The sequence below is a fragment of the Protopterus annectens genome, chromosome 4.part0 (assembly GCF_019279795.1).
Source record: "Protopterus annectens isolate FY-2018-M chromosome 4.part0, PAN1.0, whole genome shotgun sequence".
NCBI classification, from domain to species: domain Eukaryota; kingdom Metazoa; phylum Chordata; order Ceratodontiformes; family Protopteridae; genus Protopterus; species Protopterus annectens.
The window spans coordinates 529,388,986-529,416,549 of record NC_056733.1 but is presented as its reverse complement, the minus strand read 5'-3'; the positions used below and the strand labels follow the sequence as shown (position 1 = coordinate 529,416,549).

At 37.5% G+C, this 27,564-nt stretch overlaps 1 protein-coding gene across 2 annotated transcripts in view; it reads right to left on the bottom strand.

Moving 5' to 3' along the window:
* NF2 (neurofibromin 2) overlaps positions 1–27,564 on the bottom strand; it is a 1,458,300-nt gene that overhangs the window by 748,638 nt on the left and 682,098 nt on the right. The gene's annotated exons all lie outside the window — the stretch shown is intronic.

Below are 27,564 nucleotides of genomic sequence, written 5' to 3'. Positions count from 1 at the left end.
CAGGTGCATGATCAACACTAATTCAGCAGCAACCGGATGAAAATGTGCACACAAAAAAGGACAAAACTTCAAAAACATGTAAAAGCAACAAGGTAAGTACTTAGAAGCTGCTAGCCAAAACACTGACCAATCAATCAGGATGACATGTTTACTGCAATCCACTAAAGTAGTCACTAATGCCCAGAGACCATAAATGAATGTATAAAGTAATCACGAAAATCCAAAAATATTTAAATGCAAATGCCCCTTTCTACTGTTAATGGCTTAACCTCTTCATGGAAATGATGAGCAAAGCACCTCACTGCTGGAGGAAAGTGAAAAGGGAAGTGGACATGTAAAAATGCTTTAAAATGATCTGCTTTAAACCAAACACTAGACAACTACAATTTATTAAGAAATAAGATAACCAAAAACAATTAAATTAAGTCATAGCAAGTAATGATATGCAAAACCCAAATAATGGTTAAAAAAACACAAAGCATAGTCTTAGTTATGACATGAAAAGGAGACAGAAGCAGCAATGGCTGTGCAATGTAAAATGATCACTTAAGACTGAGGCACACAAACATTAAAAAAACAAAGCATACTAATATTTTTTTCATTTACATGTGCTATATATCATGAAGTCCAACATTACATAAATTACAAAAATTCCTGCTTTCCCTTAAACTTGACTTCTCTTACTCAACATTATTTTGCACGTACTGTTCCCACAAATTTCCTTTATTTCTATGGAATTTGCTCTCTACCATTTGTAAATATTCCATTCACAGTTCTTTTTTATTATCTCATACACAGTATTCAATGCTTCAAATATAGTTGTTTTTCATAAGTCCTTACTATATCAATGAAATTCAAATTATGTGACTCAGCTCAAAATATTTCCTTAGTTGCAGACATTTGCTTCCCCAATAATTTTGACAGAGTACTCTATAGGAAATGTTTAAAATCTGCCAGCTCCTTACACTCCCAAAAGCATGTTTGCCGTTACCACTTTCTTCTCCGTCACAAGTCCAACATTTGCTATCTACCTGAGGAAATATTCTTTGAAGTCTGCTAAGGATATAAAAATACCTATCCGAACACTTCCAAGCAAAAATCTTAAGATGTCTGAGCATTGTTGTGCACTTGGGAGACATACATACGTCCCTCCCATTATTCTCCTCTGTTTTCCCAGCCTCTCTTCCCAATCCTAACCTCCACTGATTAATTACTGCAGCCATCATGCAATATTTTATATGCCCTACAAATTATTCCATTTATCAAAGCAGCTTCTGTCCTAAATTCAATTAGAAACTCTTCCAGAGCAAGTATTTCAACCTAGGTCTACCCTCTCTTTCTCTTTGTCTATATGAATACAATTCCAGGTATGGAAGCAGTCTCTGACTTGCAGTCAAACATCTTCTTCGCCATATCCCACTCTGTTATCTACCTCCCTCTCTAGCAATTTTTTCCCCAATACCTTGGTTCATTTACCAGTTTTCTTCAGTAAATTCCAGTCTGCTCTTGCCCATTTTAGTTATCCCTACAGGCATTCATCCCTACAGGCAAAATTTCATATATCCATTCCCATGTTGGATTAGTTCTTAGAATACTTTTTGCACCTTTATGAATACAATTTTCTGTATGGTTGTTTATTCTCCTTAAGGATTTGCGGAACAAAACCCCACTTTCTCCTTATTTCTTGACCCCCTTCCCACTTCATCATCTCTTTCACTTTGAATTATGCATTCACAGAAACAGAAGGTTATATCAGCCTTAACTGCATAGCTCTAAAATATCCTTGCAAATCAGGTAATCCTAAACCACCTTGTTCTACTGGAAGAATTATCTTATCACACTTCTCTGGTTCATGAAAACATGCCTGACCTGTATATAAAACTAAAGCGACTAAAAATATTTTCACTGCTTCTGTCTTACTATTCATATTCATTAACAGCAGCTTCCAGTTTCACATTTTTTTATTATCCTTTGCTTAATCTCTTCCAACATATCCTTAGTTGCCATAACACAAGTCTTTTTAATCCATGCTCCTATATATTTCATCTCATCATGTCCCTATAAATATGCCTATTGCTGAACAAATGTTTGTATGATATACAATTTATAGCTATAGCCTGTGTTTTAACTTAATTAATTGTATATCCTGAACATAACTGAAACTGTCTTTCAACACTACCAAAATGATTTTTTTCTGGATTTATCATGTATAAAATAATATTTTTATGTATAAAATATCATAGGCAAATAAAGCCAACTTTTCTTGATTACCATACCAATTACATCCTTCAATTTCAGACTCTTACTTTTTGCCAATGGCTCTAAACATAGAGCAAATAAAGGGGAAGAGGACATCCCTTCCTAGTTTCTCTCCTCAAACACAACTTACCGGAGAAGAACCTTCTCACTTTAATGATTGCCTCCAATCCTTAATATACCCACCTATTTAACCTTAACATTATATCAGGGAATACAAACACTTCCATTGCCCAAATCAAAATTCCATCATTTTCTTTTAAATGCTTTCTCTGCATCAAGATCCACCACCACCAACACTATTTTCTTACACTGTTTCCCTCTGGATCTTCTGTTCTATTAATGTTGTCAAATGTTTGCCCTCGTCTCCACAAATCATACTGATCCACATCTATCAATTTTGGCATAATCTCTGCCATTCTTTTAGCTATTATAGACAGACACTTTATAATCAAGGTCTGGAATCAAAATGGGCCTATATGAGGTTGGATCTGATGGATTGTTAACCTCTTTGGGTAATACAGACACCAGAGCTTTATTAAAAGATTCTAGTGCTTCACCTCCTTTCAAAATCCTGTTAATCAAAATCTTTCAGATTTTTTATCAATTTCCTCCCTCCTAACTTCCAAACTTTCACAGGAATACCATCTGCTTCTGGAGACTTTCCTGCTGATTAATTATACATCATTTTTATCTCATCTCCTCCTACATTAACTGTTAGCTTTTGAACCTCATCTTCCACTAACCTTGACATAACTTTCTGCCATAAATCTTTCCATTTGTGCTCTTTATTGGTTTCCACATTCCTCTGCTGCATACAAATATTTCTGAAGTATCTCTAATATGGCTAAATAATCTCTGGTTATTTTTCTTCTCACAGACTCCAAATGTTTGGAGACAACCCTTTCTATTTTCTGCTGCCTAAGTTGTCATGTTAAAAGTTTTTGTTCTATGGAGTTATCAAAAAATAGTTGCTTATCAGCAATGTTTATAAGCTCATGCATATTACCCAAATAATCCCTTATTTTATCTTAAGCACTGCAGTTGCTCCCCTTATTCTGCAACATTTTAATCTTGGTCAGTCTCAAAATAATACCTATCAACTTCTTAACCACATTCCTACCCTATTTTTCAACATTTTATCCCATAAAAATTTTACACCAGATGCACTTGGGACTAGCTAACCCTTCTGAAAAAAAATCTATCTTCTCTATTAACTTGCAAATCACTTTCACTGTCCATTCCTTGAATCCTTCTTATTTTAACAGGTAGGTAGGAAAGTGCACGTCTCATTTTTACTTCACTACCCCACATTTTTATCTTAGTTTTTATTGGTCTATGATATGAAATAGTGTATGTGTGCAAAGTTTTTGATTTCATCCACGTGCACCAGTGAAATATAAATTCTACCGAATTCGCTCACTTATTTTATGTCTTCCATGCCAAATATCTTTATAAACTTCTGCAGCAATTTACCCTCTTTTGTTATTTTTTCCCTTCTAGGTCCCCCTGATACATTCTCATTATCACCAGTCAAGTTCCAATCCACACATATAAATAATATTAAATAATATTCCCTGTCGAAAGCTTATTATTTCTCCCATAATGTTCTTAAACTTCATAAAGCAGCTTTTGGCAGAATGTAAACGCATGTCAGCATAACTCTCCTACCTTGCCAAGTGTCTTTTTACCACAAAAATACCATTATTGTTTTTTTTTTCCTTCTCTCACTACTGGAGCCCCTCTAGTATTCATTATTACTCCCTTTTTCCTTTGTCCCTGATATTCTCCTGAATATCCATCATGAAATCCTTTCTTTTTCTTTTAAAGAATTATCACTTAATAAATAGGCAACCATACATTTATATAAGTGGAAACAATTTTCAGTTGCAAACATCACTTATAATCTTCAATACTGTCATGGTCAGTCAAATGTTACACAGCTCACTCAACTCCTGTCTTGCCTTAAACCTCATTCTTCCTCCAAAACATTATTCTGCATGTATAGTTCCCAGAATTCCAATTTTTCTATGCAATTTGCTCCTACTCTTTTCGAAAGAGCCCACTTCCAGTTCTTTTATATTACTACAGTTGGTTTAACAGACTTTGCTTTCCATTTTCTAGCAATTGCTTTTTTGGCAGCCACCAGAATTAAACTCAGCAAAGCCTTACTATGTCTAGGGAATTCAGATTCTGTTACCACAACTCAAAAAATAATTTCCTTAGTTAAACCAATCTGATGACCAACTATCTCTGACATAGAATTTTTCTTCCAATGTATTACACACCCAGAAATATGTTCCCAATTACCTCTTGCTTCCCCATCCCACTTCTAACATTTGCAATCTACCGTAAAAAAATATTGGCTTTCTGCTTGGGTCATAAACATACCTTTGCAAACACTTCCAAGCAAAGATTCCAAATCTTTTAGACCTTCTTGCACATTTGGGAGCCATACATATATCCTCTCATTGTTTCTTTGTGAACTGCTTAGCTAATTTCTCCTTTCAATTCTTTCTAATCTTCTCTGACTGATTCATACAGTTATCATGCAATATTTTATATGCCCCACTAATTATCCCTTTTTTAAAAGCAGCTTATGTTCTAGATTCTACTAGAATGTCCACTACTGCTGGTCTTTCACTTAGGATCCCCCATTCATTTCTCTTTGCCTATGTTCTCATATCAATCCTTGATAGGGAAGGCAATCTCTAGCCTGCAGTCCAAGTTAATTCTTGGGCTCTTTCCATTCTATTACATTTCCCTTTTTAATTATTTGCTCCCAATACCTTGGTTCCTGTTCCAGTTTTCTCCAGTACATCCCAGCTCCCACTTGCCTATACTCTGTACCCCTAATTGCAGCCATACCTATTGAAAAATATTTCTCCTTTCTCCATTCCCTTGTTGCCTTAGTTCTTAGAACACTTTCTGCTACTTTATGAATATAATATTATGCATGGTTACTGTTAATCTTATTAAGGATCTACTTCCAAAATCCCAGTCTATCCTTATTTCTTGAGCTTCTCCATGTTGCATCATCCCCTTTTACTTTGAATTATAACTTTCTGCTTGTGCTACCTATAGGAGCTTCAACTGTGTAGCTAAGAAATATCCCTTCAAATCCCATAATCCCAAGCCACCTTGTTCTACTGGAAGGAACAACTTATCCCACTTGAATCTTGCCCACTTCCCTTCCGAGATAAAAACCTTTAACTCTATTAATTGCTATCTGAAACTTCTCTGGTTGATCAAAATATGCCTGATCTGTGTTAGGGGATCAAAAACACACACTTTAGGTAAATACACTGACTTTGTACTGAAGGATGTTTTAAAAGAAGAGGTCCATATATGCGTAGATTTGTGTTTTTTTTTTAAACTTAGTCACGTTGATTATGATACATCATATATTTTTCTTATTGCAGATGTTGTTAATCTCTTTAATGTTACACCTCACACTATTAGTATTGAGTGGTTCGAAGAATTCATGTTTGACCCTGACTTGTTCAGTAATGATCAGGTTTACGCACTGGTAATCTTGATGGAAGTTATACTCAAAGATAACTTTGTATACTTTGAGGGACAATATTTTTGCCAAAAAGCAGGCATAGCAATGGGAGCCATTTGTGCCCCCATTTTGGGGACATTACTATGTTAATGTGGGAAAGGAAGTTTTTACTCAACAGTCCCTATTCTAACAAATGGAAATTGTATTTAAGATACATAGACAATTTGTTTTTTCTATGGAAGGGGGATGTCTCAGACGAGGACTTTTTGCTATATATTAATAATACCGCAGAATTTTTCAGGTTCACCCACACATACCATCCCAACACAGTTCATTATTTAGATGTGTCCATCAAAAAGTATAATGAGAGGCAGAAACTAATCAGTGACCTGTATAGAAAATCAACATACAGCAACAGCCTTTTACATTATCATAGCAATCATCCTGAGCATGTAAAGAAAGGGATTGTGAAAGGCCAGTTTATACGACTGGCAGGTATGGTTAAAGATGACTACAAATTTTTCAATCAATGTGAGGTGCTCTCTAACATGTTTATGACTAGAGATTACCCTGTTGAATTGGTAACTTCAATACTAAGAAAAATTAAGCTTAAAAGGGAAAAGGGTGAAATTTTAACCCTAAGGAATACAATTATATCTAATACAACGATCACACATACACATTCTGATGGTGAGAATTACAGTGTGCATAAAGAATATTCTTGTTCCTTCGTTACTAAATTTTCACTAGACCATTCCAGTATTTACAACAGTGGCGAAAAATTGGCATATTTTCAATGGCCAAAATGACATTCTGGACAAACTGGGTCCCAGACCTTGAATAGTGTACAAAAGAGGTACTACAATAAAAAATTTATTGGAGAATAACAAGACCGTACCACCCAAAAGTGATACTGTTGGCACCTAAAAATGTGGCTTTTGTTCACAGTGCCCTTATATCTTAAATAGTGAAGTAATAAAAATCAAGGGTATGTACATTAGGCCCAATGGACAATATACTAATAAAGGTAGATTTTATCAATGGAGTTTCCATCCTGTTTTCTGGGTTACTTGTTTCCAGTTGTTTGGTTCTGAGTTCATTATACCTGACCTGTGCATAAAACTAAAGAAAACTAAAGAAAACTAAAAAAAATTTCACTGCTTGTACCCTGCTATCCATATCCTTAAAACAGAGGTTCCAATTTCTTGGTTTCTGTATTATCTTTTGTTTAGTCTCTTCCCACATATCCTTAGCTGCCTTTAATCCATATCCTTAAGTACTTCGTTTTATCATGTCACCATAAGTATGAGTATTGCTGAAATAATTCATGTGTGGGCAGACAGTTAACAGCTGTTGCCTTTGTTTTATCTTTATTAATTTTGTATCCCAAAATCTCAGAATGTTCCACAACACTGAGATGTCCTTTTCTGATTTTATCAGGTACAAAATAATATCATTTGCAAATAAAGCTAACTTTTCTTAATTATCATACCAATTATATCCTTGAATTTCTGAGTTCTTTATTTTCTTTACCAATGGTTCTAAATATAACACAAACAACAAAAGGGAAACAGGACACCCCTGCCTGGTTCCTCTGCTCAAACAACTATGGCTCCACTTTAATTTTCACCTTGGATCCCCTTATATATCCTCCAAATCAACCCTATTATTTCATCAGGACATGCAATGTTTCCATTGCCATATTCATAAAATCCCAGCTTTCTCTATTGAATGTTTTCTCTGCGTCAAGTCCCAACAACAACACCACTGGAATTTTCTTACATTCTGCTTCCCTCTGGATCATAATTTTTCTGTTAATGTTGTCAAATATTTGCCTTCCCTCCACAAAACCACACTGATCTCCATCTACCAATTTTGTCATCACGTTTGCCATTGTTTTATCCATTACAGACATAAAAACTTTATAATCATGGTTTAGAATTGAAATAGGCCTACCTACTCTCACTGTATATTTTGTACACTTGTATTTTCAACCAAAAGGGGGAAGATCCTCTTATTGTAAACTAATGGCTGTAAAGTCTACAATCTGTATGCTACTACTCTGTAATGTCTCTTTTGTATTTTTTTTCTTCTCTCTGTAAACTTATGGAGTTTTTCTCCCCAGGACACCACTGAAAATGGACATTTGTTGTTCAGTTGGACTATCCTGGCAAACAAATGTTAAATGAAATAAAAAATAAATATTTGAAGCTGGATCTGATGGGTCTTTACCATCATTAGGTATTGCAGCCATGGCAGCTTTCTTCCAGGATGTCAGTTCTCTTCTTTTAAATTACTGTTAAAAAAATCCTCCACTTCTTCTTAGCTTCCAAACTTCCACAGGAATACCATCTGTTCCTGGGGACTCACCTGTACAGTGATTATGCATTACCATTTTTAACAATCTTAGTAATTGAGCTTCATCTACCTCTAACATTGGCATATTTAATTCTTTCATAAACACTTCCCATTTTTCTTGATTTCCACATTTTTCTGTATTATACAGGATGTTCAAAAAATTTCCAGCAAATTTCTAACACCCCCACAGGATATCTGGTTATTTTCCTCATTATATGCTCCCTAAGCATGGCAACAACCCTTTCTACTTTATGTTTCCTAAGCAGCGGTGCTAAAAGCTTTGCTCTGAAGTTACTATAAGAAACAGTTGCTTAACAGAAATCTTTCTAAATCCATGCATATTATTGAGGTAGTCCCCCTATTTTCTCTTTAGCAGTCTGCAACTGCATCTCTTCTTTTTCAGTGAGATTCACCTCTTCTGCAAAACTTTAACCTTTATCAGTCCCTCTAAATAATGCTCATTACTTACCATACCTTTTTCTATAATTTCTACCCTATTATTAAATTACACTTTCAATTTATCCCACTCCCTAGCTATAGTTTCTGAAGAAATTTTTATCTTCCCTCATAACTCCTGAATAATTTCCACTAGCCTAGATATATTTTCAGAAGAAATTTCTATCTTCCTGAAAAACTTCTGAATAATTTTCACTTCCCATTCCTTAAATCCCTCTCTGTTTAACATATAGGTGGGGAAGGGCCAGGGTCTAATTTTTTTTTTCATTATCCTGCACTTTTATTTTAGTTGCTATTGAAGAGGGATCTGAAAACATTATTGGATGTGTAACAATACTTTCAATCAAATGCACATGTTCCTGTGAAATATAATTTTTTATCTAGCCTAGCCCAGTTTTTGTACCTTGGGAAGTAACATGTAAATTTTCTTCACACTCCTACTACTGAATTCTCATCTTCCATACCAAATATTTTCATAAATGTCTTCAAAAATCTACCCTCTTGTTATATTTTCCCTTCTAAGTCCTCTACATATATCCTCACTGTTGTAAATCAAATTTCAGAAGTAATATTCCCTTCCGAAAGCTGATTATTTCTCCCAGAAATTTCTTAAGTTCCACTCAAGCAGTTTTACATGGAATATAAATACATGCCAGCATAATCTTCCTCTGCTGGCAGTAGCCCCTTACTACCACAAATCTACCATCACCGTTTTTCTCATCCCTATTTTATGCTCCTCTAGCAATTAATATAAGTACTACCCATTTTCCTTTGTTCCAGGTATTCAACTGAATAACCACCCTGAAATCCTTTTTTTAGCAGTCACACACTCAGTTCTTTCCAAATAAATCTCCTGTAGAACAGCTATTTGCACTCTGATTTTTAATACAGCTCACTACTCTATTTTTGTATATACCCGTGAGACCATTCACATTTAGAGATAATATGGAAAGTGATGCCATTATGATAAGAAGTTACTATTCCCACCCGTTATATATAACAGCTTTTTTTTAAATGTCTAGTTTCAGCTTTTGTGTTACATGCATACACAGATGATTGGCAGGTTGATCCTTTATACAGTCATTTCTTGTCATATCCATTTGAACCTATGTCACATTTTAGAAGACTTTTTTGTTTTAATCAAAACCCTCAAAAACACCCACAGAATACCCCAGAACCTATTAGCTTAAAGCAAACACACAAAACTATGTACATTTTCAAATAATGAAGTTTAACTCTCCTGTCAGGAACAACTGTCCTAGACTGACAACTACACTCACAAGCTTGAACTGACCTACAATGAAGGTTATTCCATGCCAAGATGCATAACACAGCCTGTACTTAGGTTCATAGGTGTTTACTAGGCTAACAGCTACAAGGGTCTTTTTAAGCCTCACCATGAATCCCAAATCCCTGAGAAGTTCTTGTACCCTTGATAAGTGTAAGCAGGGGCTTGGAAGATAAACCATTTACAGGCTGCCTGTGTTCGTTAGAGACACAGGTGCCAAACCAGGGATGAATTTCCTGTTCCACATCCAATTGTCCACGTGACACTTGAATTGGGTTAGGGAGGAACTCTGCTTCACATAAATGGGCAGCCTGTTCCAGAGACAGGGTAGTCTCTGGGATACATACCCATCGCTCTAGCAGGTCCTATTTATATCACAGGCAAGGTTAAAGTCTTTGGAATGGCTAATTCTGGTACTGCTTTTTTGTGGGTATACAGGAGGTACAGCAGAGTGGGGTCTGACAATGCCCTGTATGTCAGGCACAGATCTCCCCTCAACAGCCTGTAGAAGACAGAACACAAAGATAGGGCCTTGCGGCAGGCTGCAGAGCAAACTTTAGTTACTGCCTGAATTCTTTTAGTGAGGAACCTCTGTGGACATTTCAATTGTTAAACATGCCTGGTTAGGTACACATCAAAGGGGTCACTGTACTCTATGATAGGTCTGATGACTGCTGAATACAGTGGAACAATGACTTCCTTGAACCTAGATGCCACACCTTTGTTTATAACTTGTATAACATAGAATGATTTCCTCACTACTGTAGAGATGTGATGGTCAAAGGCTTGATTACTGCCTGTGTCCCCCCAAGTCCCTGACTACTGTGTCACTTCTACGGGGTATGATGTCCATATGATAGTTACCAGGGGAGGAGGACATCCTATTATGCATTTCTTGGCATTTAGTTTTAGTTCATGACTCTGACACCTTGGCTTCTATTTCCACTATGCATTGTTCATTTTTGTCTCATCTTTATTCTTCTCCCATATGTAGAAAACAACTTTAATGCTTTCAGAAAACATCATCTTCCAGGCATTGAAAGAAAAAAGTATTCTATTTGTATTGCCTTGACCAGCTTGTCTCCATAAAAATAAAGACTCTGCCTAACATACAAAGCTACGTCAAACCCAGAGTTGATGGACATGCTCCACTTAAAGAAATTCCAATCCCTCCGAGCTACACGCTCTAGGGACCTAAACCTTGTCACCACAATAAACAGAACATGCTGGAGGGATAGATTCCTGTCCCAGAGACTTCCCATACTCTGGAACAGACTACCTATCTATGTCAAACAGAGCTCCTCATTAGCGCTCTTCAAGAAAAATCTTGATGATTGGATGGGAAATGGGAAATTCACCCCAGGGATCACTTCTGTGGCTCTGCTCGACAGGGGCACAGGAAAATAATTTTCTTGGGTGGCGAAAGCCAGGGTACATTTTTTGGCTAGGCTTGTATGGGCCCTAGGGCCGATAGCCTAGTACCTACCTATGCACCTATGAATAGATAGATACACAGTAGTCTTTGGCCAAAAGCTTCCCATGTTGCACTGTGAACATTTATTAGCTAAAGGAAAGCTTTTAATAACATTCAATGTTCTTTTATTTACTTGTTTCCAGTTAAAACTTATTAGATCATGCCAAGGGCCTTAAGCCAGTCATTCCCCTATGTAAAAGTAAGAAAAAGCACATCAGTTATACTTAAATCATGCTCTTTTGTTCCAGGCTTTTTACTCTTTTTACACTGCAGTGCCTACATTTCTTAAAACTGAAGAAAAAAGAGAACGAAAGAAGGAAAGAAAGAAATGGCACCTGTTTACTTCAGTATCCCCATTACACACAAAAATAACTGAAAAAAGTCTTACTTTATAACATGCAGTATAGGTCATGCTTTATAAAAATACTGTTAAGAACAAAGTTCTACTTACCTCTTTCCCTTGCCCTAACATTCTTTTTAAACTTTAATGACACGAAGTACGGAATATGCTTTGGAGTCTCCTAAAAGATTAACAAAGTCAAAAAAGTCCAATATTTCCAAGTTTTCTTGTTCAGCCATGTTTAACAAATGTGACAGATGCTTTGTAATTCCACATTCATTAATTTCTGAGTTAATGATTTTCTTCCTGTTGAACCAGTGACTCAAGATGGGAGATCATTTCCAACATACTCCTGGTTCTAGTCAACTCCTGTGCTGTTTTATGTCTCTCAAACATTTTCCTTTGGAACACTGGAAAAGGCTTTACTGGCAGACTCTCTATGATGATTTATTACCAGAAGAATCATCTTCTGTTTGATGGCTCACTTTTTTGTTGGACAACATTTTGCATTTCCTCGTTAGCATGTTCTACATCAAAAATTACTTTGACCCTCCAGGAAAAATATTCTGAAGATAGATGGGCACAGCAGCTTGAAACTTACATCTGCTTCTTGACATTCCATGATCACTAGAATAAATTTACTCTGTTTCTGCCTGGAGTACAGAGAGTAATCATCTTCCACAAACAGTCTAATGTCTCCAACTTTTAGTTCTTTTTCCTTCTGCCACAGTTTTGTCAGAAAGAACTCTTTCTGCAGATTGGAATGCATCTTTACTATTAGATGTCTTGGCTGATTACTCACAACTAGGTTTGGAGCATATATACGATATGCCCTTTCAATTAACAAATCTTGCTGTGGAATACCAGTCCAGTTAATTATTTGTACTTTCATAAAATTAACAGTTTGTTCCTTCCAGTTTCTCTGACACAGCAGAAAATTTCAGTTTTTCCCTACATGCTCTCTCCTCTAATTCTCCCATTTTTTGAAACATCTATTCTTAAGCAATGTCATATTTAGCCAGCCTTTTCTTCATTTCACCTTCTGATTTTTGCAGTTTTATCAGCTCGTCTGAATATCTATTTAAAGCTTCTTCCATTTTCTCCATCCTTTTGTTATTTGAAACTATATACTCCTTCAGTGTTTCATTTATTTTAATCAGCTCTGAGCAAATTTGCTTTATTTTCCCTCTACATTACTGGAGGCCATGTCTTGCACCAAAGATGGAGCCTGAACTGCTTTTTGCTGAACAGCTGCAGGACTCTTCCCAACAGTGTTTTGTTCTCACATTTTGTGATTTTCTTTCAGGTTCTCTAAATGTTCTTTTTGCTGGCATTCAGGTAGCGCACTTACTAGCCAGTAACTGAAATTTAGCCAAAAAGACAAACTGACCAGCTCTCTTTTCTAAGTTTATGTTTTCACAATGGGAGAGCCGAAATTAAGCTGTTAATGTGCAGCCATCTTGGAATCCCTAAAAACTCTAATTCACTTGCACATTTCATTACAAATGTGTCTCCTACAGGATTGCTATTCACACTGAATTTTTTAATATAATTCAATACCATTTCCTATTTGTCTGTACCTGCAAAGCCATTCACATTCTAGAAAGCATGGATAGAGTATCCATTATGCTAAAAAGCTATTTTCCCGACTATTAAACATAGTCCAGTAAACAAAAAGATGCCCAATGCTGAGAGTAAGAACACTTTTAATTCCAAAAAAACAGATAAAAACAAATAAAAACAGGAAAGCGCTTTCATGATTGCTCGCTTCTTCAGACCTTAAACAGTATGAAAAAACTTGCACAGTAACAAAAAACACAAAATGGTAAAAAACAAAAAAGGTGAGCGGACTTGTAGAACTAACTCCTTTATTGGTAAGCGCTTTCATTGGCAAAAGATAAGCCAACTTCTTCAGACCATAAAAATACACACAACCATATAAAAAAAGGATGCAAACAATGTTGGAACTACTGGGGCTGGCATAGTCAAAAAGTGGTACAAATCCACATCAATGCTCCCTTCTAAAAAAAGATCGCTCAGCATGCCATTGATTTTATTATATGCCCCATTAAGCTCATTCTGGCTTGCACTCACATAAACATCACTATCTAAAAGGCTGAACATTCTTGTTTCATAGACCTGTTGGTCTATAAACACCAACACCCCTCCCTTGTCGGGTTTCATAAGCCTCACGTTACATACATTTAGCAGTTTGAGAATGTCACGTTCATTTACATTAATATTTCTATTTTTATTATAACTTGTTACTCTACAATTAAGTGCATGCCTTATGTCTATTTCACAAATTTTCTCAAACATAGCCAAAGACGCTTGGAGGGGTGGATTAAACAGACTTGAAACTCTTAAACTATTAATAAGTCCAGAGCTTTGTCCTAATTCACAAGTCAAATTGAGTTTATGGACAAACATTTTCAAGTCTATAACAGTTCTGACTAAATCAGCTCTATGGTCCGGAACAAAGGCCACCCCTTTAGCAAACAAATTAGCCATTTCCTCATCCACTTTCAATGAGCTAAAGTTGAAAATATGGAAGTCTCCTTCTGTGTTCACCACAACTTTGGGTACGCAATGGGCTACCTCCTCCTCCTGTTATGGCACCTCCTTTGTGGGGCTGGTTTCTTGTTCTGCCTTGGTTGTGCTGTTTGTTGCTGGCTGGAGTGGGTACTCCGAAGACCCTGCTGAACATGGTCTCCTATTTGGTCGTTCATGTTCTTATGTATAGCGTAGCCTCCTTCCCCCCCCAAACTTGGCTGTCGCCTTGAGCCATTCTGCTGTTGATAATTATGAATGGGCTCACTTCAGCGTACTTCTGCTGTTTGGGGGATGATTATATAATCCTCATTTTCCAAGACAATGTCTCCACCCATAGAACTTAAGCTAGGTGGCCTCTCTTGGACCACCATGGTATCAGATACTAAAGGTGGTGGGGGGTAAGCTATTGCTTTGGCATAAGCATTCAAATCTCTGTTGATCATTTTTCTTTTAATCTCAATACTTTTAGAAATACTGGCACCGATACTGGTATAAATTCTAGAATATTCATATCTGTAACGATCAAAATCTGGTGCATTTTTAATAGTTTGCTCCAGCAATTCCAAATCTACTTTTAGATTGGATATCTGTGTAAGATAATGTTTTATCAATGCTTCTAGAAACTCTAGACCCTGGCGATTAAATAATGCTACCAGTTCAAGATGAAATGTTGATTTATTTATTAAACCGTTAGGGTAACGCCACTGGCGTAACCCTTTCGGCACAATGCTCTTATTAACACACTCTTGCAGATAGGACACTTCAAGTTGGTACTTTCTACATTTAAATAGTTTTGCATCAAACTCATTCAAGTGTCCGACCATAGAGTTACTATTATTAAATGCTTCACTAGACACTCCAGAAATATCGTTGTTAACAAAAAAATTATTGTTGTTCAGGTACATACCCATAGAAGGGATGTAATTAGATAACGGTGTTGTCCTAGGTTGTAAAACCATCGGTTGAATACTTGTAGTCAGGTTAACAGGACCTCCGTTATTGAGAAACGTACTTCCAGATTGCACACATCCCACCACTGGTGTTACCAATGAAAAAGTACAGTTTTGTACCTACCATAAATGTAGATGTCCGATAGGTATGCATCTGCAGTCCTAACATATGGGTTGTCCTGCCTCAGGCAGCCCTGCGGTCGGCCGGATTCCAAAGTCTGGGTCTGGCCTCGGCTGATGTCGCACTCCACCCGACGTCATAGCTGCTGTGGTATAAAGGCATCAGCCGACGTCATTTTCCTCAGTGTTTCTTGCCCCAGATGCCAGGTGCCCTCTAGGAAGGCTAAATTTGGATAAATGCAAATAATTCCAAACAATAGAGAGCCAAAAAATATATATACATATATACAAAAACAAATACACCATAATAATTTCCCCCAGCTAGCTAAAAGAGGGGTAAGTACCCTAGGAGTACCACAGAGGGGAAGGAGGGTGGGTAATCCTGACTGCAGATGCATACCTATCGGACATCTACATTTATGGTAGGTACAAAACTGTACTATGTCCTTCAAGGATGCATCTGCAGTCCTAATATGGGTAGAATACCATAGCCAAACTGGGGGAGGAGGCACTAAGATAAAGATGGTGTAGTCAAGATCCCTTGCAACACAGCAGTTGCAAAACCTGCTCGGGATCTGGAATATAAGGGAAGGTTATAATGCTTGGCAAATGTATGCACGGAGCTCCAAGTAGCAGCTTCTAAAATGTCTTTGGTAGCCACTCCTCGTAGGAAAGCTGTAGTGGTGGCTGTAGCTCTTGTGGAATGAGGTCTGATATTTTCAGGAGTTCTCTTTCCATGAAAAGAGTAGCAAAATCGTATGCAATTTCCTATCCATTTTGAGATTGTCTGTTTTGAAATTGCTTTTCCTTGCATTCTTGTTGCATATGCTACCAACAGTTGGTCAGTTTTTCTGTTGGTTTTAGTTCTGTCCAGGTAGTAGCGTAATTGTCTGTGCACATCCAAGGTATGTAGCAGTCTTTCCCCCCTGTTCTGTGGGTTGGGGAAGAATGTAGGTAAATGAATTGCTTGGTTCAGTGATACTCTGGAGACCACTTTTGGCATAAAGGTAGGGTTGGTCCTCAGAGACACTCTATCCTGATGGAAGATTAGAAAGGGCTGTACTGCCATTAATGCCTGTAATTCAGAAACCCTTCTTGCTGAAGTAATTGCTAGCAGGAAAGCAGTTTTCCAAGACAAGAACTGTAAATCTGCTGTTGCTGCCGGTTCAAAAGGGGGAAGTGTTAGCTTTTCCAGCACAAAGTTGAGATCCCATGTAGGTAAAGGTGGTTTCCTTGGAGGCTTTACGTTTTGATTCCTCTCAAGAACTGTCTGAGTAGAGGATGAGAGAAGACAGGAGGATCCATGTTGTATTCTGCTGAGATTGCTGATGCATGAATCTTGATGGAGGAGTAGGAGAGGCCATTGTGGAACAGTTCTGCTAAGTATTCCAGGATGTGTGCTATGTTTGCCAATGAAACATTTTCCCCCTTTGCTGTACTCCACATGAGGTATCTTTTCCATTTGGCTGAATAAGTTTTCCTTGTGGAGGGTCTGCGAGCCTCCAGGATAATGTCCTTAACCCTCTGAGATAAATCTGGGTTATTTTGTCTTATGCAATATTCCAAGCAGCTAGCTGCAGTGTTTTCAAGTTTGGATGTAGGATCTTGTAGTTGTTCTGTGTCAGGAGTAAGGGGCATAGAGGTAGAGGCCATGCGTGTGCCCGAGACATGCTTCTCAGCAGCGGGTACCAATGTTGCCTCGGCCAGTCTGGAGCTATCAGGATTACCCTTGGCTGATCCTCTTTGATCTTCAGTAGGACTTTGTACATCAAAGGAAGAGGTGGGAATGCATATGCTGTCAGGTTTTTCCAGCTGAAAGAGAGGGAGTCCACCCTCCAAGCAAGTGGGTGGAATGCTCTTGTGCAGAATTTCTTCAATTGGTGATTGTGTGGGGAGGTGAACAGGTCTATCTCTGGTAGTCCCCATTTCTTTGTTATGGTTTTGAAGATATCTGGATGCAAAGTAGCCTACCAACCTTTGTTTATAACTTGTATAACATAGAATGATTTCCTCACTACTGTAGAGGTGTGATGGTCAAAGGCTTGATTACTGCCTGTGTGTCCCCAAGTCCCCGACTACTGTGTCACTTCTACGGGGTATGATGTCCATATGGTAGTTACCAGGGGTGGAGGACATCCTATTATGCATTTCTTGGCATTTAGTTTTAGTTCATGACTCTGACACCTTGGCTTCTATTTCCACTACGCATTGTTCATTTTTGTCTTATCTTTATTCTTCTCCCATATGTAGAAAACAACTTTAATGCTTTCAGAAAACATCTTCCAGGCATTGAAAGAAAAAAGTATTCTATTTGTATTGCCTTGACCAGCTTGTCTCCATAAAAATAAAGGCTCTGCCTAACATACAAAGCTATGTCAAACCCAGAGTTGATGGACATGCTCCACTTAAAGAAATTCCAATCCCTCCGAGCTACACGCTCTAGGGACCTAAACCTTGTCACCACAATAAACAGAACATGCTGGAGGGATAGATTCCTGTCCCAGAGCCTTCCCATACTCTGGAACAGACTACCTATCTATGTCAAACAGAGCTCCTCATTAGCGCTCTTCAAGAAAAATCTTGATGATTGGATGGGAAATGGGAAATTCACCCCAGGGATCACTTCTGTGGCTCTGCTCGACAAGGGCACAGGAAAATAATTTTCTTGGGTGGCGAAAGCCAGGTACATTTTTGGCTAGGCTTGTATGGGCCCTAGGGCCGATAGCCTAGTACCTACCTATGCACCTATGAATAGATAGATACACAGTAGTCTTTGGCCAAAAGCTTCCCATGTTGCACTGTGAACATTTATTAGCTAAAGGAAAACTTTTAATAACATTCAATGTTCTTTTATTTACTTGTTTCCAGTTAAAACTTATTAGATCATGCCAAGGGCCTTAAGACAGTCATTCCCCTATGCAAAAGTAAGAAATAGCACATCAGTTATACTTAAATCATGCTCTTTTGTTCTAGGCTTTTTACTCTTTTTACACGCAGTGCCTACATTTCTTAAAACTGAAGAAAAAAGAGAACGAAAGAAGGAAAGAAAGAAATGGCACCTGTTTACGTCAGTATCCCCATTACACACAAAAATAACTGAAAAAAGTCTTACTTTATAACATGCAGTATAGGTCATGCTTTATAAAAATACTGTTAAGAACAAAAAAGTTCTACTTACCTCTTTCCCTTGCCCTAACATTCTTTTTAAACTTTAATGACACGAAGTACGGAATATGCTTTGGAGTCTCCTAAAAGATTAACAAAGTCAAAAAAGTCCAATATTTCCAAGTTCTCTTGTTCAGCCATATTTAACAAATGTGACAGATGCTTTGTAATTCCACATTCATTAATTTCTGAGTTAATGATTTTCTTCCTGTTGAACCAGTGACTCAAGATGGGAGATCATTTCCAACATACTCCTGGTTCTAGTCAACTCCTGTGCTGTTTTATGTCTCTCAAACATTTTCCTTTGGAACACTGGAAAAGGCTTTACTGGCAGAACATTTTGCATTTCCTCCTTAGCATGTTCTACATCAAAAATTACTTTGACCCTGCAGGAAAAATATTCTGAAGATAGCTAGGCACAGCAGCTTGAAACTTACATCTGCTTCTTGACATTCCATGATCACTAGAATAAATTTACTCTGTTTCTGCCTGGAGTACAGAGAGTAATCATCTTCCACAAACAGTCTAATGTCTCCATCTTTTAGTTCTTTTTCCTTCTGCCACAGTTTTGTCAGAAAGAACTCTTTCTGCAGATTGGAATGTATCTTTACTATTAGATGTCTTGGCTGATTACTCACAGCTAGGTTTGGAGCATATATACGATATGCCCTTTCAATTAACAAATCTTTCTGTGGAATACCAGTCCAGTTAATTATTTGTACTTTCATAAAATTAACAGTTTGTTCCTTCCAGTTTCTCTGACACAGCAGAAAATTTCAGTTTTTCCCTACATGCTCTCTCCTCTAATTCTACCATTTTTTGAAACATCTCTTCTTAAGCAATGTCATATCTAGCCAGCCTTTTCTTCATTTCACCTTCTGATTTTTGCAGTTTTATCAGCTCGTCTGAATATCTATTTAAAGCTTCTTCCATTTTCTCCATCCTTTTGTTATTTGAAACTATATACTCCTTCAGTGTTTCATTTATTTTAATCAGCTCTGAGCAAATTTGCTTTATTTTTCCTCTACATTACTGGAGGCCATATCTTGCACCAAAGATGGAGCCTGAACTGCTTTTTGCTGAACAGCTGCAGGACTCTTCCCAACAGTGTTTTGTCCTCACATTTTGTGATTTTCTTTCAGGTTCTCTAAATTTTCTTTTTGCTGGCATTCAGGTAGCGCACTTACTAGCCAGTAACTGAAATTTAGCCAAAAAGACAAACTGACCAGCTCTCTTTTCTAAGTTTATGTTTTCACAATGGGAGAGCCGAAATTAAGCTGTTAATGTGCAGCCATCTTGGAATCCCTAAAAACTCTAATTCACTTGCACATTTCATTACAAATGTGTCTCCTACAGGATTGCTATTCACACTGAATTTTTTAATATAATTCAATACCATTTCCTATTTGTCTGTACCTGCAAAGCCATTCACATTCTAGAAAGCATGGATAGAGTATCCATTATGCTAAAAAGCTATTTTTCCCGACTATTAAACCTAGTCCAGTAAACAAAAAGATGCCCAATGCTGAGAGTAAGAACACTTTTAATTCCAAAAAACAGATAAAAACAAATAAAAACAGGAAAGCGCTTTCATGATTGCTCGCTTCTTCAGACCTTAAACAGTATGAAAAAACTTGCACAGTAACAAAAAACACAACATGGTAAAAAACAAAAAAGGTGAGCGGACTTGTAGAACTAACTCCTTTATTGGTAAGCGCTTTCATTGGCAAAAGATAAGCCAACTTCTTCAGACCATAAAAATACATACAACCATATAAAAAGAGGATGCAAACAATGTTGGAACTACTGGGGCTGGCATAGTCAAAATGTGGTACAAATCCACATCAATGCTCCCTTCTAAAAAAAGATCGCTCAGCATGCCATTGATTTTATTATATGCCCCATTAAGCTCATTCTGGCTTGCACTCACATAAACATCACTATCTAAAAGGCTGAACATTCCTGTTTCATAGACCTGTTGGTCCATAAACACCAACACCCCTCCCTTGTCGGGTTTCATAAGCCTCACGTTACATACATTTAGCAGTTTGAGAATGTCACGTTCATTTACATTAATATTTCTATTTTTATTATAACTTGTTACTCTACAATTAAGTGCATGCCTTATGTCTATTTCACAAATTTTCTCAAACATAGCCAAAGACGCTTGGAGGGGTGGATTAAACAGACTTGAAACTCTTAAACTATTAATAAGTCCAGAGCTTTGTCCTAATTCACAAGTCAAATTGAGTTTATGGACAAACATTTTCAAGTCTATAACAGTTCTGACTAAATCAGCTCTATGGTCCGGAACAAAGGTCACCCCTTTAGCAAACAAATTAGCCATTTCCTCATCCACGTCCAATGAGCTAAAGTTGAAAATATGGAAGTCTCCTTCTGTGTTCACCACAACTTTGGGTACGCAATGGGCTACCTCCTCCTCCTCCTGTTATGGCACCTCCTTTGTGGGGCTGGTTTCTTGTTCTGCCTTGGTTGTGCTGTTTGTTGCTGGCCGGAGTGGGTACTCCGAAAACCCTGCTGAACATGGTCTCCTATTTGGTCGTTCATGTTCTTATGTATAGCGTAGCCTCCCCCCCCCCCCCAAACTTGGTTGTCGCCTTGAGCCATTCTGCTGTTGATAATTATGAATGCGCTCACTTCAGCGTACTTCTGCTGTTTGGGGGATGATTATATCATCCTCATTTTCCAAGACAATGTCTCCACCCATAGAACTTAAGCTAGGTGGCCTCTCTTGGACCACCATGGTATCAGATACTAAAGGTGGTGGGGGGTAAGCTATTGCTTTGGCATAAGCATTCAAATCTCTGTTGATCATTTTTCTTTTAATCTCAATACTTTTAGAAATACTGGCACCGATACTGGTATAAATTCTAGAATATTCATATCTGTAACGATCAAAATCTGGTGCATTTTTAATAGTTTGCTCCAGCAATTCCAAATCTACTTTTAGATTGGATATCTGTGTAAGATAATGATTTATCAATGCTTCTAGAAACTCTAGACCCTGGCGATTAAATAATGCTACCAGTTCAAGATGAAATGTTGATTTATTTATTAAACCGTTAGGGTAACGCCACTGGCGTAACCCTTTCGGCACAATGCTCTTATTAACACACTCTTGCAGATAGGACACTTCAAGTTGGTATTTTCTACATTTAAATAGTTTTGCATCAAACTCATTCAAGTGCCCGACCATAGAGTTACTATTATTAAATGCTTCACTAGAAACTCCAGAAATATCGTTGTTAACAAAAAAATTATTGTTGTTCAGGTACATACCCATAGATGGGATGTAATTAGATAACGGTGTTGTCCTAGGTTGCAAAACCATCGGTTGAATACTTGTAGTCAGGTTAACAGGACCTCCGTTATTGAGAAACATACTTCCAGATTGCACACATCCCACCACTGGTGTTACCAATGAAAACTGTGGTTGCCCAGCCGGAACTGACGACAAAGGTGTGTTCTCACCTGGTATTCTGGAAGTTCCTGTGTTGTTAGCAGCTTCTACACACTGCGTAAGCGTGTTTACTCGGTTCAGCAATTGGTGCACCAAAGCTGTTAGATCGCCCATGGTATTCATCATTAAGGCTCCTCCCGGTGAAGCGGAAACAACTTCTTCTTGTATAAAAAGAGGTTGGGAGTCTGTTCCAATACCGCTCGCCATGAATAAACTTGCACAGTAACAAAAACCCAAACTGGTAAAAAAACAGTATGAAAAAACAGGCCTTTAAATACAAAAAACTTTCAGTTAATTAAAACCAGTTAAAACTGTTGGGTGTTAACACTTATCAGTGAACTAAGCCGCTCTTCTTTAGGAGAGGCTTTAAAGCAACAGCACTATTCAAACCAGGTGGCACATGTGCTTTAAAGCTGACAATCCATTTTAACTCAGCAAATTCAGTCTCATTACTCAACCCCCTTCCCTTAAACTTTTATTTAATTTCTGTAGTACCAAGAACTTAAAGCTGTGACTAATACCAGCTTCAGATACATGTTTCGCTAATGCATTTGTTAATTTATTTCATATATCACTCTGATGCTGCAGAATCCTGTCCTTAAACATACGATATCTTTTCTATGTAACATGAATCACATACATTACACTTGGCCATATAGACCAAATTTTTTGTACAACAATCTGCATAAAAGGACAGATGCATTGGTTCCATACTTAATGGATGCATAATCAAGTATGTAGACCATATATAACTGCATGCCTTGCAAGACCGGCATGCATGAGTGCCCTTACGCTGGGAGGTGAGGTGTCTATATGGTTCCGTGTGTGTACAACAGAGTCGCTGTTTTAAGTTCTTGCTATTTTTAAATCAAAACTTAGGAAATTGTTCTATATGTTCACTGACAGAGGGATCAGTCAACAGGATAGACCAATTTTTCTTTATGACTTCACACACTTTATTAACCTCTGCTGAATAGGTCATACAGACCCTATTTACACCCTTGTTGCTGTTAGCCTCTGTGTCCCTCACTATACTTGAGGAGCTGTCAGAGTACGGTTTTACTTTGACACCAACCAATGTATTCAGTTCTCTAATTTCCTTATCTATCTCACTGCCCTTATAGCCCCTCTTCAATAGCTCAATACACCTTTCAGTTGTTTGTCGACCTATATCGACATTGGCTCAGTGTAGAGCACCCTACTATACCACAGATCTATGGATTGCCAAAAGTGCACAATCATCTGCCCTCAGCTGCAGACAGGTCTCCCACTGAGAACATCTGTTAAAGGAAAACTCCACCTTAGAGTGAAAAATAGTTTTTTAGTTCTATCTCTGTTTTCTGAGATATTTCGAGATATTTCAACATCTCAAAATCACTCTGACTGCTTCTTATAGAATTTGAATATGTTTTTTGCAAATAGCTGTCAATGGGGCTTGACATATCAATGTGATCTTATTTTTCTTCAAGCATTTCTCTTTCCCATAATCCATTTCAAGTCTAATTTATACGAGTCATGCCAGACATAAGAAAGTAGTGGTGTATTCCCATGCCACTGACATATAATGGGATTAGTGTCAGTCACTGATATCTTATGTACTGTCTGTAACAAGACCGCCTCTTACTTCTTGACTGGTCCTCATTTGTGTACGTCTCCGGGCTTGTTTTACAGTATACTAAGGAATTATACAGCTGCAACCAAAACCGCTGCTAAATTGCAGGGCTTTGTTCAAAGTATCTTTTTGTAGTCCAAGATGAATTGACAGCCCCTCCCCCCTATATTTTGGTAAATGTGCTGATACTATGCAAGAATTACAAGAAAAAATATTTTCTGACTTTTCTCTAAATGTCACAGACAAGTCATCTTAAAATATAAAGTAGTATAAATGGCAAATATTTAAAGTTTAAAGCTTAGCATTTCAATACTGTAATGCTGCTTAACTAAATATGTCAAATCAGGGGACAACTACCTTTAAACCATTCACTGATCTAACTCTTCTGGTTTGCTATGAAAGGCATAGGTACATTGGAAGCAGCTGTGAGTCAGTGTAAGTGTTCTTCCTTTCTACAATAAATACAATGGAAAACAGCTGCACACCTCTCTGACTTGTTTACAGCAGCCTAAGCGCCTGGCTACAAATCTGTGTGTGCCTGTGGTATGTCATGCAAGTGTAGACAAATTCCTCTGCAACTTATGTGAGAAGTTAAGCTTAAAAAAAGTGGGTGGCCTTTCCCTTCCTTTGATGTCAAAGTAAGGAAATTAAAGTTTTATAAAGTACAAGCAGGTACCAACTACCTACACAGTACTGGAATCATACGATTGGGAGAAAAGCAACCGAAGAGCTGCATTAAACTGCAGGAGAAGGTGGAGTTTTCCTTTAATTGAAAAAATAAAAGCTAATAGCTTTGCAGATACAAGAAACTTAGTATTTTTCATGACATTCATCATTTAGTCTTATTTTTGAAGCCTATTTGCTTACAAAAGAAAAAAAAACTTGGTTGTAGCTTAAACTCAATGGCATTAATCTAGATATCCACCCTTATAAAAAAAAACAAAGGAAATATCTTAATTCTATGTATAATATGATCAATATACATTTACACCACATCCACACCCCAGCAGCCTAAGAGCACAGCATTAACTTAACCTTGCTTCTGCCTAGCCTTTCTTGTTATAGTGTAAAGCCTGTATTTCTTACAACTAAGAAAAAAGCATTTGTTTAATTTCACATCTTTAACATACACAACAGTCACTGAAAAGCCCCCCAGCATTTAAAATATCTCCTGACTGTACCCCAAACAAAACTGCTTTACAACATAACATCAAGCTTATATATCATGAAATGTTTATACAAATAGTAACAAGAACAAAATATGTTTTACTTGGCTACTTCTTTTTCCCCCTTTAATGTCCTTCTAAACATTAATGACAAAAGTTGGGTATATGATTTACAGTCAACCCACAAGTTTAACAAGGTCAACAAAACTCCGTTGCTTTACAGTCTTTCATTTATTCACTAATTTCATTGTTGTTGCTCTTCTTTCTGATCATCTTCATCTCCCAACACCAGAGTCTGGTTCAAGTCCAAGGTACTCCTGATTCTCCTAGTCAACTCCTGTGCATGTTTTCTTTCTCTCAAACATTTTTCTTTGGTATAACAGAAACCATTTCACTGGTGGTGTCTTTCTCCAAGTGTTATTGTCAGAAGAATGAGAAGTAGAATCCCATTCTGCTTGCTGGTTCAATTTCTGTTGGATAGACTTTTATTTCCTCCTTAGCCTGTTCTGCATCCAAAAATGTTTTGGTCCTCTAGGAAAAACTACTTTGAAGACTGCTAGAGTACACCAGCTTGAATCTCATACATGCTTTTTGATACTCCCAGACTGTTGGGATAAATTTGCTTCTTTTCTGCCTGGTATACAGTGAACACTCATTTTCCATACACACTGCTGTCTCCAGTTTTAACAGTTTTCCTTTCTGCCACAGTTACACCAGGATTAGCGTTTTCTGCTGGTATGATTGCATCCTCAATGATTTTGGTCTTTGCTGCTTTCTCATGGCCAGATGTGGTGCATACACTCAATATAACCTTTCAATTAACAGTTACTGCTGTGGAACACCAGTTCAATGCTTTCATAAAATATATTCTGTTCCTTCCAGTTTCTCTGACAGGTTTTATCTACATGTTCTACTGTCTAATTACTACTTTTTTTAAACAGCTCATCTTGAGAAGCATCATACTCAGCCAGATTTTCTTCATTTCAACTTCTGATTTTTTGTGGTTTTGTCAGTTCATTTGAATAGCTAGTTAAAGCTTTTCTTTCCAGCCTTTTATTTGAGTTGATATATTCCTTCATAAGTACATCTGATTATTTTTATCTAAATTACTTGAAGCCACCTTTTCTACCAAAGCTGAAGCTTGAACTGCTTGTTGCAGAACAGCTGCAGAATTCTTCTCAGCCAGTGTTTTCTCTTCACCTTTTCTGGTCGATTTTCTTTCAGATTCTCCAAATTGTTTCTTTGTTGGCATGCAAGCAGTGTACTTTCTAGCCAGTAACTGAATTTTACCCAAATGACAATTACATTGGCTTCCTTTTCCCAGTTTCTGTTGTCATAGTGCAGTGTGTGAAATTAAGCTGTTGATCAGTGTGCAGCCATCTTGGAAGTCCTGCAATGTTACATTTCTGGCCCCAATGCTACGTCACTGAGACTATCTTGAGTAATAAAATAAACAATTATTCAGTATGACATTAACCCCACTCTACCACATTTTTTTATTTGGCATTTGCTTTTGGGTGTCTTCCTCCCCACTGTACATCCTTTGAAGCATGAGGGTGTGCTGGTACAAATGAGACATATCTGTGGCAACATTCAACGCTTTTTTTGCATCTAAAATGGGATGCTGCAGCCACAAGATATGTGATACCCTGACAACTGTGTCAACTTACATCATGCCAGAAACAAGAGGCAAAGATAACAGAGACCCCACCGCAACTAGAGGCAAACAGCACAGAAACAAATAGGGTGGTGACAGAAGCATGTTAGTACTGCAATGATGATCTATGTTAACATCAACTGCTATGCCAAGTTTGCTTACACAACTGTACTACGCTCATTATTATATCACTATTACATTGACACAAAACTATATGGCATGACTGCCAAAACTTAGAGAACAAAGACAGAGAAAGTAGGAATAGAGTCCAATAGCCACTGGAGAATAGATGTAGCAAATCCAGTTCCAGAAAAAATATCAGTTTTGTGATGTTTAGTGAGTGTTGACACAGACCAAGTTACCAACACTAGAATAGCTCTGCAATTTACCACTTTCCAAAATGCCCCAGAGGTAGGCACAGCTCTTGTGGAGTGTGCCTTAACATTCTGGTGGGGGGATAGTCCCATGATGAGAATAGCAGAACTGAATAGTCTAAGATAACCATCTAGATACAGTTTGTTAGGAAACTAACTGGCCTTTTTTCTTGCCTTCAAAAGAAATAGTGTTATCAGACAGTCTGAAACATTTTATCTTATCCAGGCAGTACTGGAGTTCTCTGTGGATATCCAGGGAATGTGACATTCTTTCTTCTCTGTTCATAATCTAGGGGGAAATAAAATAAGCAGGTGACTGATATGACTAACTCAGAAACAAACTTTGGTCATGCAAGAAGGATTAGTTTTAACAGTCGTTCTATCTTTATGGTAGATAAAAAAGGGCTGAGCAGACATGAGGGCTTGCAACTCATGTAGCCTAAGTCGTAGCAGTAAAGTTGTCTTCCAAGTAAGAAATTTACAGAAGTGCTAACTGCATGTTCAAAAGGAGGTAAGAGGTTAGCTTCTCCAATACAAAATTAAGATCCCATGATGGAACCACCTGCTTTCTATGTGGTGTAATATGTAAAACCCCTTTCAAGAACTGCACGACTTGGAGCAGAAAAGAAAGGGTGTGGATCTTGGGTAGACAAACAAAAATGGAAAGAGATGCATCTTGACAGAGGTATAAAGACAGGCCAGCTTTGAGCAATTTGCATGGGTACTGGAGTATCACTGTAGCCCCTGCATCAGTTGGATTCAAGTCTCTGCTATGGCACTAGCTAAAAAATCTCTTCCATTTGGCTAAA